At 40.1% G+C, this 12919-nt stretch overlaps 1 pseudogene; it reads left to right on the top strand.

Moving 5' to 3' along the window:
* Nucleotides 1–885: 885 nt before the first annotated feature.
* LOC113832517 lies at nt 886–1315 on the top strand (annotated as a pseudogene).
* Nucleotides 1316–12919: the final 11604 nt, after the last annotated feature.

The raw sequence follows: 12919 nt of genomic DNA, 5'->3' as shown, positions 1-12919 counted from the left end.
AGGTTACAATAAACTCCCTTTACAAAAACAAAAACCATTAATAATTGTTTAATAAGTCAACAGACCAAATTTGGACCCTGATAATCCCAAATCACATATGGCATTTTGCATTTAAATTCAGAAAATAAAATTGTAAATTTGATTTCTCAGTTGTACTAGCCACATTTCAAGTGAAGAGTGAGCATAGCATACATGGTCAGTGGCTACCATATTGAAATGCAGACATCATGCCAGCACAGAAAACTCGTCCCTCAACATCTTTAAACGACACTAAAATTCTTTACATAAAAGTGGGGGTAGCATTTTATTTCTTTTTTTTTTTTCTGTTTTTCGAGACAGGGTTTCTCTGTTTAGCTTTGGAGCCTATCCTGGCACTCGCTCTGGAGACCAGGCTGGTCTCAAGCTTCTACATCCTAGTCATTCTTATACTTACTCAAAGTGGATCATTTATTAAAACATTGAGTAGTATGAAAGTTTCATGGTCTGCACCAAATTGCTATGGTGTGATCTGAAGCAACATTTTCATTTTCACCAGAGATGAGGTGTTAAGAAGAATGTGAAAATTTTATTGTAGCAGACTTGATAATGGCAAACAAAAGCTACCCATACACTAAAGAGTAAGAAGTTGGTTGGTTTCCATTTATCTTTGTAAAAACACACCCATGAGACTAAAGTTAAAAGTAGTTTCAAACATGTCTAAAGCAGCAAAAATGAGAAAGACAGAAAGATGGCTAACTCACCCTGTCTAGATGTATCACTCCGAACTGCCATCTAGTGATAGAACCATCTAAAAGGGAATTTATTTAAATTGCACTTCCCAGTAGAGGGTTAGGCAGAAGCAGTTTAGTCTACACCTAAACTGTGGCCTTGATTGTCGTGAGAGACATGGAGACGTACCTGGGTCTGTGTTATGGTGTGGGTCACAGCAAATGTAATTTCAGTCATGAGTTCCTGGCATTCGAAGCCTGACTTAACAAAAAAAAAAAGTAGACATGCCAACAATAGCAATTACAAACATGGTGTCATGACCAGAAAATAGGCTCATGTGCATAAAAGCATGGTGGAAGAATTAAGGTGGAGAATTATTGATGACAGTGAAATTCTCAAGGGCCATGATGTGATGTGGCCTCCCGACCAAGTGGGCAATGCGTTGTCCTGACCAAACAGCCCAGCAAGATCTTTCACAGTATCCAAGCTTTCCCTCTTCCTGATATCAATCAATCAAATAAATGATCTAGAAGGTTTACGAGTATTTTAGTATCTTGTCCAGAACTTGAAATATTTAATCTTAAATCTTATTGGGTTTCAAGATTAATCCAGTCTACATTGAATATTGTTGCAGACATGAGGGGTGTGGGAGAAGGTTTTAGTAGAATAAAGCAACCCAATGACATTATTTTACACCTCTGTAGATGAGAAATCCCATTTATATCTTACTGGATGAAGGGTCATCACATGCTGCTGGGATGTGTTTCCTTCAAAAGGCTCCAGCAGACAATTCCTACTCTTGCCTTTTTCAGGTTCTAGGGGACACCCAGCTATGTCCCTCTCACTCTGCCATCTTTCAGGTTCTCTCTTCTACTCCCTTTCCAATTTAAGAACCTTTGTATTCCATTGAGCCCACTCTAATTGCTCAGAATAGCTTCCTTGTTGTAAGAAAAATTGGACTATTATGAGAAATTAGCATCATGACATTTTTTTACTCTTTCATTTGATTCACAGAAGCTTGTACAACTTCTATGTAAACTCAATATTCTCCTACAACTCTTTTTTATTTTTGCCTGGAGAATGCATGTTCCAAGAAAGCAGCAAGAACAAAAGCCTGAGAGAAGCAGTTCAGATTCAGCCACTCACCAAGAGTCCCCCGCAGCCCACAGAATGCAAATACAGAAGCAGCTGGCCACAACAGAAGTGGTGTACACTTATACCTTCAAAAATCAGTGACCGCCCCCAAGAGAAGTGGAGATCAAGAGTGTAAGAGCAAGGCAGTTTGCATACTGATTTTTGAAGCCCACACCAAGAGATCAAAGAGAAGTGGTGTTCAGTTAAACTTAGCGCAGAGGGGGCCAACAGCCTCATTCCAGGCTGCATAATTTCATAATTAAAGATCAGGGGTGGCCACAATAAATAGCATGACATTAATCAAGTCTTTAAAATGCCAGTGTACAAATCAATCTTTCTCATTTCAAAGAAACTTTGACAACTTCCAAAAGGCATCATCTCATGCAAATGGTGTGCTGTATTATAACTGTTTAATTAACTCTGGTATCAAAAGGCAGATGTGGCTCCAGCGGGAGTCCTGATATCTCACACGGAGACAGCTGCCTGCACGTGATCATGGCCCCACTCACCAAGCAACAGCCACCCACCCCATCCCTCTGCAAGCTCCTTTCATTCTCCATATTTACTTCCCTTTCACAGAAATGAGAGCATCCTTGCAGGAGCTTGACGAGATTTGATGAAGTTTCTGGAAACACACTTTGAAGATGAAGGCAGTGAGCTTTTCTCAAACAATTACAAGTAACGTGTGCATGCATGTGTGTGTGTGTGAGTGTGTGTGTGTGTGTGTGTGTGTGTGTGTGTGTGTGTGTGTGTGCTTAAACACTATATGATGTTAATATTGATTGTCCACTACAGGATCTAGAATTGTCTAGGAAACGGTGAGAAACTGTTTAGGTTAGGTTAACTTTAGTGGGAAGACTAGACCTACTCCAAAAACTGGGTTCCTAGACTGAGTAAAAATTGAAAACGTGATCTGAGCACTAGCATCCATCCCTCTGCTTCTGGACTTCAGGCACAATGAGTCACCTGTCCCAAAGCTCCTGTTCTGACCTCCCCACTTGGATCTATCGAATCCCTAAACTGTGAGCCCCTAATGTTTGCTTAGTTAAGTTGGTTTTATCACATGTTTTGTTCCAGCAAGGAGGCAAGTACCTAATACAAAGTGCTTTGAATACTTTAAAGATTCCTGATAAAACGGGATTTGGGAGGCCTAGAAAATGAGATTCTGCACTTCTGCAGAATTCCTAAATATTTGTGATGCTGCTGTTTCATGGACAACACTCTGAGTAGCAAAGCTAGTGACCGGTTGTTGCTCCATTACCAAACAATGATCTTTGGGCTTAGAACTGATAGAAGCTGTTCTTTGAATGAAGAAATGAGTAATGTTAGAGTGATACCAAACCCAAGGATGATCAGAACAGCTACCTCTCCCTCAGATTGTTTTCCATCTTACCCACAATCAGACACAGAGCAGTGGCAGTTTCTGGCTTCCTTTCTACAGCCACCAAAGCATGCACTTCAAGTCTCACACAGCAGGGAGAAGTGAGGAATGGAGAGAAGGTAGCTTATTTCTTACTTATCAGTGTAACAGTGTTAGACAAAAAGTACCATCTGTGACCCCTGGACCCGTTCAACTGAGTTTCAGGGTTCACAGTGTGATGGCAATACTGTCAACTCAACAGCATCTAGAATTTCCTAGGAGACAGGTCTCTGGGAGTATCTGTGAGGGAGTTTCTAGATCACATGGGTTGGGGTCCTGGACTGAGTAAAAAGGAGAAAGCAAGGTGAGTACTAACATTCATGCCTCTCTGCTTCCTGACTGTACACAATGTGACTGACTGCCTCATGCCCCTGTCACCATGCTTTCCCACTGTGATAACTGCACACAATGTGACCAGCTGCCTCATGCTCCTGCCACCATGCTTTCCCCACAGTGATGACTCTACCCAATGTGACCAGCTGCCTCCACCTGTTGCTATTATGATTTCCCCTCTATGATGACTGTGTCCTCAAACTGTGAAGCAAAGAAACCCTCCCTTCCTTAAGCTGCTTTTGTCAATATTTTGTCACAGAAATGAGAAAAGTAAATAATACTAGGTTCTAATCGAAATTAATCAATCCACAGTGAATTTCCCATATCTCCAGCAATGCTTTTTCCCAACAAAGAGGAAAGATAGATTTTGAATGCCATGTACTTTTTACCAGTACACAGCTAGTTTCTCTGCATATGGAATCATAGTCAATGCTTAAAACAAATCTGTAAGAGGAGTGATTGGGTTGAGTTATCCCAAGTTTCTTACATGAGAGGTGAATTAGAAATTGATTTGATGACAAATCCATGGTCATATACTGAGTAGGTGGGGTCAGCTAAGACAGCAAGTTTCATTCAAACAAGTATAAGTAAATTTCGGTTGGTTTTTTGCTTGTTTAAAGCATGTGTGATGGCTAATATTGATTGGCAACTTGATGGCATCTAGAATCACCTAGGAGACCAGCCTCTGGGCATTCTTGTGAGGGATGCTGACTCCAAAACATGAAAAACTTCTTTGTTTTCCAGCATAAAATCACATCAATTCCTCAGTTAAAGTTGACTGTGATTAATTTCCAAATTCACATGTGCTCTATCTTCAGTGCAAGGCTTTTTTCTAAGAGATATTTCCTGTCTTGGCTTTTATTAGCAGTACAGAATTTTAAAGGGTAAAAAATAGCCCAATTACACCTTTAAAAAATACTTTGACCCATAAAAGTATCTCACACTTGATAAGTAAAAGTAATAGTATTTTTTTAATTCACCAAGAACCACCATCATGAAAATATATGATGACTAAATCAATTTCTATAAAAGCCACTGACTAAGATGAGTGAGTAATATGTAGAAAGCATGTAATGGCATGTATTTAAAAAGCACAGGATTGTCATGTTAGAGAAAATGGATGAGCAGCTTCCAGGATGACACAGGGGTATTTACTGGATGGAGGTAGATATATGTTAACTTGAATTAAGTAATACAAAGGGATTGTATGAGTGCAAAATAATCCACAGAAGAAAATTCCTAACTTCCAACATTCTCAGTGTAAGTACCAAGAGGACAGAAAGGACTTGGACTGAATTTCTCTGAGCAGTCCTGGGCTGTGCATGAAGAAGCCCCATGAGGTCAGAACTCCCATCTCTGCTCAGGTTGGATATTTAAAGGGCTAAAGGAAAGAAGAGATTCACTCAAACATCACTCATTTACTTACCCCACCCCAGGTTTGAGAATATGGCTCAGAGGTAGAGAACTTGCCAAGCATGCAAGATGCTCTAGGTTCAATCCCCAGTATCAAAGGAAGAAGAGAGAAAACGTTTACTTTTTTAGGACCTTACATACAAATATTAGAACCAGTTACACCTCTGGGCGTGAGGTGTAATCATTATTTTCTGTAGGGACATGCTCTTGATTGCTTTTGATCTCCTGTCCCCAACACACATCCCTATTGCCCTCCTCTCCCCAGGCTTCCATTACTATGTGTTGGATATATATATCTTTGGATAATTTTATGGACACATGCAAATTTTCATTTGCATGAATTATTCTGTTCTATTTTTACTCACTCTCCACTTGGTATTTCAGTATTCCAAGCAAGTTATATACATTTCAGTAGAAAACAGTGTACTGTAGAAAAGAGTAAAGTGAAAGGAGTTAAACGGCCCTCTACCCAGTTTGCCTGGTCTTCGGTGTCTTTATAGGTAGAAAGTTTTACTAAGATCTAGAGCAATGAACACCAGGGTAGCTAGTGGAGTACTGGAGATGGGCACAGTGAAAAGTCTGCTCATAATTCCAAGCACATAAGTCAACATGAGGACTTGTCACAACAACTTTGTTCTGTACAGCATTTCTTCTTTCATTTGTTACACTTCTAATACCCACAACATTCACACTGTTTGCTCTCTCACCCTTTTTTGCCTAAATAAAATTCAACTCTAAAGACAGAGGTCATAATTAAATAGGAAAATTACCAGAATGATATTTTCATACCCAGGACTGAGGCTTTCCCATGAAGCCAACTATGATGGAAACTATGAAATAGAAATGTAAATGACATGTGAAGTTTATTTTTCCCCCTTACTCCTCACGGACATAGAAACCAAGAGAAGTCAGTATGCTTCTGAGGCTTGACCTGAACTACTTACATGCCCTCATGAACCATAAGTTCTTGGAAGGATATGTGACAGTTGGACACATCGCTATGGTGGGTACTTAGAGCTACGTGCCAAACAAACTCACATGTAATGTAATTCCGATGCAACTAAACCTGGTTGTCACTCAGAACTGTTGTTTGAAGCAATGTCAGGATCCAGATGTTTTCAAATATCAGAAAATGGACTTGAATTCTAAAGTCACTCCTACGCTCACACAGTACAAAGTCAATGTGTGGTTATTTTCTTTGTCCTCGGCTATGTCTCCTTGTTTTTATTCCCTCATAATCCATCTTCTAAATACATTTTTGGAGCACAATTTTCTTCCAATGCCCAAGAAAAATCTGTTATATGTACTCAGCATCTTCATTTTTGTTTTACCTGATCTGTCAGTTTCCGAGAAAGAAGTGTTAAAATCTCTCACTACGATGTAGATTTTCAATTTATCCTTGCATTTTTATGTCAAAGCTGTGATGAAAATTGTAAATTGCTTTGATCCCTCTATCATCTGGGTAGGTCTTCTATCAATACCACACACCTTTCCTTTTTCCTTCCTTAATGTTTTTAGCCTTGAGTTACATCTTCTCAGTTGAGCATTTATTGTTCCTGTTTCCTTGTTATTAACTTTTGCCTAGTGTATAATTACTTTTTCCTTTATTTCCAGCCTCTCTGCAACATTTGGTTTTATATTGCATCCTATAAAGAGCTCATCAGTACATGTTTAAAATTCAATCTAAGGACAGTATCATTCACATAGATTGTGGTTACTGGCATGTCTTCTATCTTCTGCTGCTCTATTTTAGAGTACTATTCACCCTTTCAGTTTTTTCTTTTTCTGTCTGTTATTATTAATTTTTAATTCTATTCATCTTCTCAGTTACTTGAAAATTGTACTATTATTTCTAATATTTAGATAATTTTCTTTGTAATTTATTTATTTGTATGTTGGATCAAGAAATACTCCATGCCTGCCTATCCTGTGTGAGATGTCCTCCTAGAGTGAAGATTGCACAGAGCAGGAAAATCAAGAACATCATGGAATTTCCATTCTAGTAGGAGAAGCAAGATGGTAGAGACAAGAAGTATACCTGGAGGTGCTAACAGTATGGCAAGCAAGTGAGAGAAAGGAAGGCGGATGGATGGACCTTGAGGTAAGAAGAGCCACTGACATCACCAGGAGGTAATGATTGGCTAAGAGGAAGGAGCCTAGTTCCTGCACTCAGTGAGTTGGGAATTAGTGGAAGGTTTCCATCAAATGATTAAGAATAACCTGACTTGGTTTATGTGAGATTATGTGGCTGCGTGGTTGAGAATCCAACAGCAGGAAACAAAGTGAAAAACGGGATACTACTGCAAAGACCCGGAGAAAAATAGAATGTTCACGTGGACTGGAAAAAAGGGAGCAGGAAGTAGGAAGTGGTCATATTCTAGACATCCTTTTAAGGTAGAGGCAAAAAAATAATATTTTTTGAGAAACCAAAAATGACACAGTAGAATATAACATTTGAACAATCGGAGGACTGGAGTGTCCAGATGCTTGAAAAGGAGTAGGTTAAGAGAAGTCATGGTGGGAAATCCTGAACTTGGTTTAGGACGTGTTCAAGTCTGAAGTGTCCATTACACATTAGAGAGAGGCGAGAAGTGTGTCAGATGAAGTCCTGCAATGCACGAGCTGCAGAGGACTCAGATGAACATGCATGGGTCCCCAGCACAGGGATAGCTTCCAAAGACAGGAATGTGAATGAAAAGGAAATGTGGGGGCAGAAAACATGTCAGGAAGAAGAAGCAAAACCAAGGATAATCTTGCAAGAATGAGGGGGAGGGGAGAAGGACCAGAAAGATTTCAGGGAAATCAGGTTGAAGCTGTGTTCTGCAACCCAGGTGAACATGACCAGGTTTCAGGAGGGAATACCAAGTTCTGCTGTCAGGTCAACTAGAATAAGGTCAGCAATTGACTGCTGGATTTTCTATTATCACAAGTATGCCCCTTAAGAATAGTTTCAATGGAGATAAAAACATATTTGGAATTGGAGCCAGGAAGAAAAGGAGGAGGAGGAAGAGAAGGAAGCAGAGGAGGAGGGAGAGGAATTGGGCGTGACTGTAGATAATACTTTGAAGGAGTTTTGCTTCAAACAAGAGCAAAAAAGGGCAATCTTTAGTAGCCTTCGTCAGATCAGTGGAAAGTACTTTTGAGATATGAAAATGGTCATGTCAATGACAAAGATCCATTTGAAAAGAAATAACTGACTTTTGCAGAAATAAAGGAAAGAACTGTGGTAAGTAAGAGGGCTAGACCACTTGGGCACATTGTTTCCTTACTTCCAATGTCATTGGTGGAGAAATCAGATCATCTATAGTGCAAAGTTCCCATGGTCTGGATATTTCCCTTTGCATATCCATTGTATGGTATAAAATCTTGCCTAAACATAATGTTAATAGGACAGCTCTTTCTTCTAAAAAAGATACTATATGAAAGCAAAGTAAATGAAGCTCAGAAAAAGCATTGAAATGGCACCGGTTGTGAAAACCTAAACAAGACCAAGAGCCAGAGGTAAAATGTGCCCTTGGGTCCTTGCATCTAAATTACTCTAGACTGGAAAACTTGTAAAGACTCCAGAGTTTTCTTTCACAGTGAGCTTCGATAAAATGATATTGGTCCTAATTGCTAACCCCCTTATAATTACTCTATAGCTCTGAAGGTCATCCAAAGGGCAATTGCTACCATGATGATAAGTAGGATATTTTCTATGTAAAGTCCTTGGCTAGTCAGGTAATGATACTAACCACAGACATCTGGGCACTTTAAAAACCCTTTGGCCAAAAGTGGGATGTTCCTGCACTCAGCATTCGGTTTCCTTAATGACTAAAGTGCTGTGTGCTCCGTGTGACTGTGCAGAGCTAGACACACAAGCTGAGGCCACCAATCTAAGTTAAACTATCTGGACCACAGGAGGGTCAGTCATGGACTCTGCAGACAGCTCTCTCTAACTCTAACTTGGCTAACCAGCCTGCAGAGCCCAAAATTCTAATTAAAATTGCAAAGGTTGCTTTTCTCTCTTGATGTCTATTCCACATTGGATGTAGAAAGCATTTCACTGCGTCCCTGATGAGAGAGTGTCTGGGTTCAGTGGGAGCACAGCTTCGGGGTTTATTAGGGAAGTAATGAAACCAAAGGGAGTCAAGCGTGTCAGAAAAAGGAGAAAGACAATTTAACAAGAACACCCTGTGCAGAAGCAAAGACTGTGTTTTTTAAGGGCTATGGATCTTTTGTCTACTTCTCCAGGCTTATATTAATTGCTAATACGCAATCAGGAGTTGTTATTTTCACACTCTCACATTAAGAAGCAGAATATTCATAAATATTTACCAGATTGTTGCATGTGGCATGTAATCTCTTCTCTCTCCATAAATTATGAACACGTGTGACACATCACCAGAAGAGAAGAATGTAATACAACAAACAAAAATTGTAATTGAAATGACAGGCTCCACTTTGGTGGTCTCTATGACTCATTTTCCCATCTAGTCACAAGCAAGCTTCTCCAGGCTCTGGAAGGCATCACTCACAGATCTGAAGCCCGTGGTGAGTTGATCTGATGTGTCCTGGCTTGGGAATTTCACACTGACAACGGCTCCAATAATCAGCCGTCAAACACTGTTCTCCGAGGGAAGCTTTGAAATGGGCAGAGAGCCACATTTGCTAGCCTCTCCTCTGATGTGGAAATATCCACATCTTCCATCTCGTGCTTTGCTCATTGTTGTTACCCAAAATAGTAATAAAGATTAACTCTAGTAAGAAGCAATCTTCAAACAACTAATGACATCCTCATCTATAGAGGATGTACCACCTAGATACATACCCTAAGAGATTGAGAAAGGCATGATGTTTTACTACCAGTAGCCCAGTGCTCCACATACCACACAAATGAGTATTGACTTTCCCACGCAGTGTTCTCCATCTTTCAGTATCTTGCTAACATTCACAAATTGAGAGGTAACCTACAAAGTTGCTGATCAACCTCAAACTGTAGAACCTTTGGGAAAACTGAGTTTCCACATCTCTACCACTCTTCATCTGCTTCACAGTGTAGAGAAAAAGAGTGATCACATCCCAAAAGTAATTCACTACTTTCACAAGTAAAGAAACTTAAAAGAAGCCTGGCGTCAGTGGTGCACGTCTTTAATATCAGCACTTGGGAGCCAGAGAGAGATAGATCTTTGTGAGTTCAAGGTCAGCCTGGTCTACAGATCAAGTTCCAACAGGCTCTAAAGCTACATGTCTCTCAAAAAAAAAAAAAAAAAAAAAAACACTGAAAGAAGGAAGGAAGGAGGGGATGGAGGGCAGGAAGAAAGGAATGAATGAACTTAAAAGATTAAGAGATAAAATTGTTGGCCGGGCGTTGGTGGCTCACGCCTTTAATCCCAGCACTTGGGAGGCAGAAGCAGGTGGATCTCTGCGAGTTCGTCTACAAGAGCTAGTTCCAGGACAGCCTCCAAAGCCACAGAGAAACCCTGTCTCGAAAAAACAAAAACAAAAACAAAAAAAGAGAGATAAAATTGCATATCTGTGTTTTGTTTTGATTTGCTTTACAGTTATCTCTTGATCTCTTGCAACAATGGAATGCCCTGTGCTTGTCACTGGGACTATGAAGATCATTAAAGCGTTTGAAGACAATCTTGTTCCTCTAGTAGAACAGCTAACACATAAAAGCCTGACCCTGCCTAACCCTGTTAAGGATGTGGAGCAATATAAACCTTTAACAATTGCTGGTACACATTCAAAATGATATGTAGTTTGCAGTGAATTTGTTCCATGGCTGACACAGAGTTGATGGAAAGGACAACAAAGGAAAGAAGGTGAGAGGAAAGTGGTGTAAAGAGGAAAAGAAGAACTGGCCGGTGGCAAGAAAGGAGAAGCTAAAGGGGAGAAGGTGCTTAATAATACAATAACTGTCAAGGGACAAATAGGATCCAACTGTCCAAGTTCAGAGTCTGAGGTGATTTTAAAGAAAGGAATAACCTAGCCCAACACAGTTTCCAACTCACTTGCAGCTGGACACAGGTGACTGAGACTGGATACAAAGGATAGTAGGTAGAAGGCTGCATTGCTACCCTGACTTGCTCAGGGATTTCCTGCTTTTCATACCAAAGTCCCATTTTCAGGAAATCTCTGCAGTACCCCAAAATCTCCCTAGGATGATAAAATCTATGGAAAGAAACACAGGTTTTAGCATCAAATCAAAATGATGAGGGTTATCAGCCTTCAATAGCTTGTTCCCTGGTTCTTGGCCTGACTCACTGACAACATGGTTCACAATAACACCATCAGTCTTCACATGATTTCAAGTAACACGAACTGGGTAATTACTATGAGTTTTTGCCTCGATGTTATATTGGGTCTGTATCAAAGGGGTAATTTTTAACACTATGTTGATATTTAATGCAACATTTAATCAGTCTTACTGTTGGAAACCATGTTTCCTAAGAATTAGGGTAACAAACTGATTACAGAAACCACCAAGACCTATGCTTCATGAAAACAGAGGGCCAGAGTGACTAAATTTTCACAGCAGCTGGAAATACTCACACTTGATTAGTGCCTCCAACAAGCCGACAGCAGCACAGTCATAGTCCACAAACACTTTGAGACTGAACCTGGAAGAAGAAGGCAGTAGCACGTTTGGAGACTGAATCCCAATAAAAGGAGACCAGACAGCATTCTAAACCAACCTTAAGTTTCCTCACCTCTCCAAAATCACCAGTGCAGTTGAAAATTGAAGCTACTGCACTCTCTGGGCCACACTAGAGGAAGGGGCACCTAACTGTACAATTCTCTTGTGCTCCACGAAACCATACACAGTCTGTTTTCCTGTTTCTGAGTTGCAGCCACGTTGTCCTATGAATGAACTATCCTAAAACAACCTTGTAGACTCAACAGGAAGGACATTTGAGGAGAGCTGAAACTAACTCTTAAATCTCACAGCCAACCATTCACAGCAAGTGAAATCCTACATATTTAGTAGGAGGGGCTTTAAGGTTTATAGCATTGCCTTGCTTCCTGTTTTCTCTCTGTTGCTTCCATGTGCAGATGAAATGTAGCCAGAGAGTTTCCTGTTCCTGCTGGCAACACCTTCCCTTATGGACTCTAGACTTCTGGAACCATAGACAAAATAAACTCTTTCTTCCTCAAGTTTGTTTTTTTGTTTTTGTTTGTTTGTTTGTTTGTTTGCTTGCTATGGTATTGTAGCAAAGTGACAAAAAAACATAACTAATGCAATAACTATACCAAATTATGCTAATGTGTTTTTGCCAAGAATGACTGTCTTTCTTGGCTTAGCAATCATTTGGTCATCATAAGTAAAAGGGAGGTGGCCACTTGTAAGGTTGACTCATGAATATTCATGAAACCCTCAATGCTGCTTCTTTCCCCATAGTGTGAACTATCAACTAGACATAGCCAGAAGCCAATGACAAGCAGAATTCAGAACTCTAAGGAGTCTGTGAAATCACTGAGGAGTATTTACCTCTCTCTGGTACCATGAGAGTTTTGGGAATTGTTAAAACACTGTTGGCTATTGTTACAATCAATCATAAATGTTATAGAAGCCTTTATTATAAGCACTTTGTCTAGGGTCTATTTTTCCTGTAAATAACCTAAGATATGACTCCCTAATTAACAGCTATATAGCTTTCCCTGTGGTCTGGCTGCCATTAGGGGAGGATTACAAGTCAGGCAGCCAGATGGACTATCTTTATGACAAATCAAGCCAGTTTGCGCACTACACATATCCCTGAAGGAAGCTACATGACAATTACAGCTGCTTGCTGCCTTCACTTAGTACCAGCATCTGAAGGTACAGCCCCTACCACAGCTTCATTAAACAGATCTTTCTATACAACCATTTCCAGCCAGGCCAAAGGGAAGCATTTTCCCGGGTGACCTAGCCAAGGAATTGCTGTG

The sequence above is a fragment of the Cricetulus griseus genome (genome assembly GCF_003668045.3).
Source record: "Cricetulus griseus strain 17A/GY chromosome 1 unlocalized genomic scaffold, alternate assembly CriGri-PICRH-1.0 chr1_1, whole genome shotgun sequence".
Lineage (NCBI taxonomy): Eukaryota > Metazoa > Chordata > Mammalia > Rodentia > Cricetidae > Cricetulus > Cricetulus griseus.
Note: the sequence above shows the minus strand (reverse complement) of the source record. Positions and strands in the feature narration are given on the sequence as shown.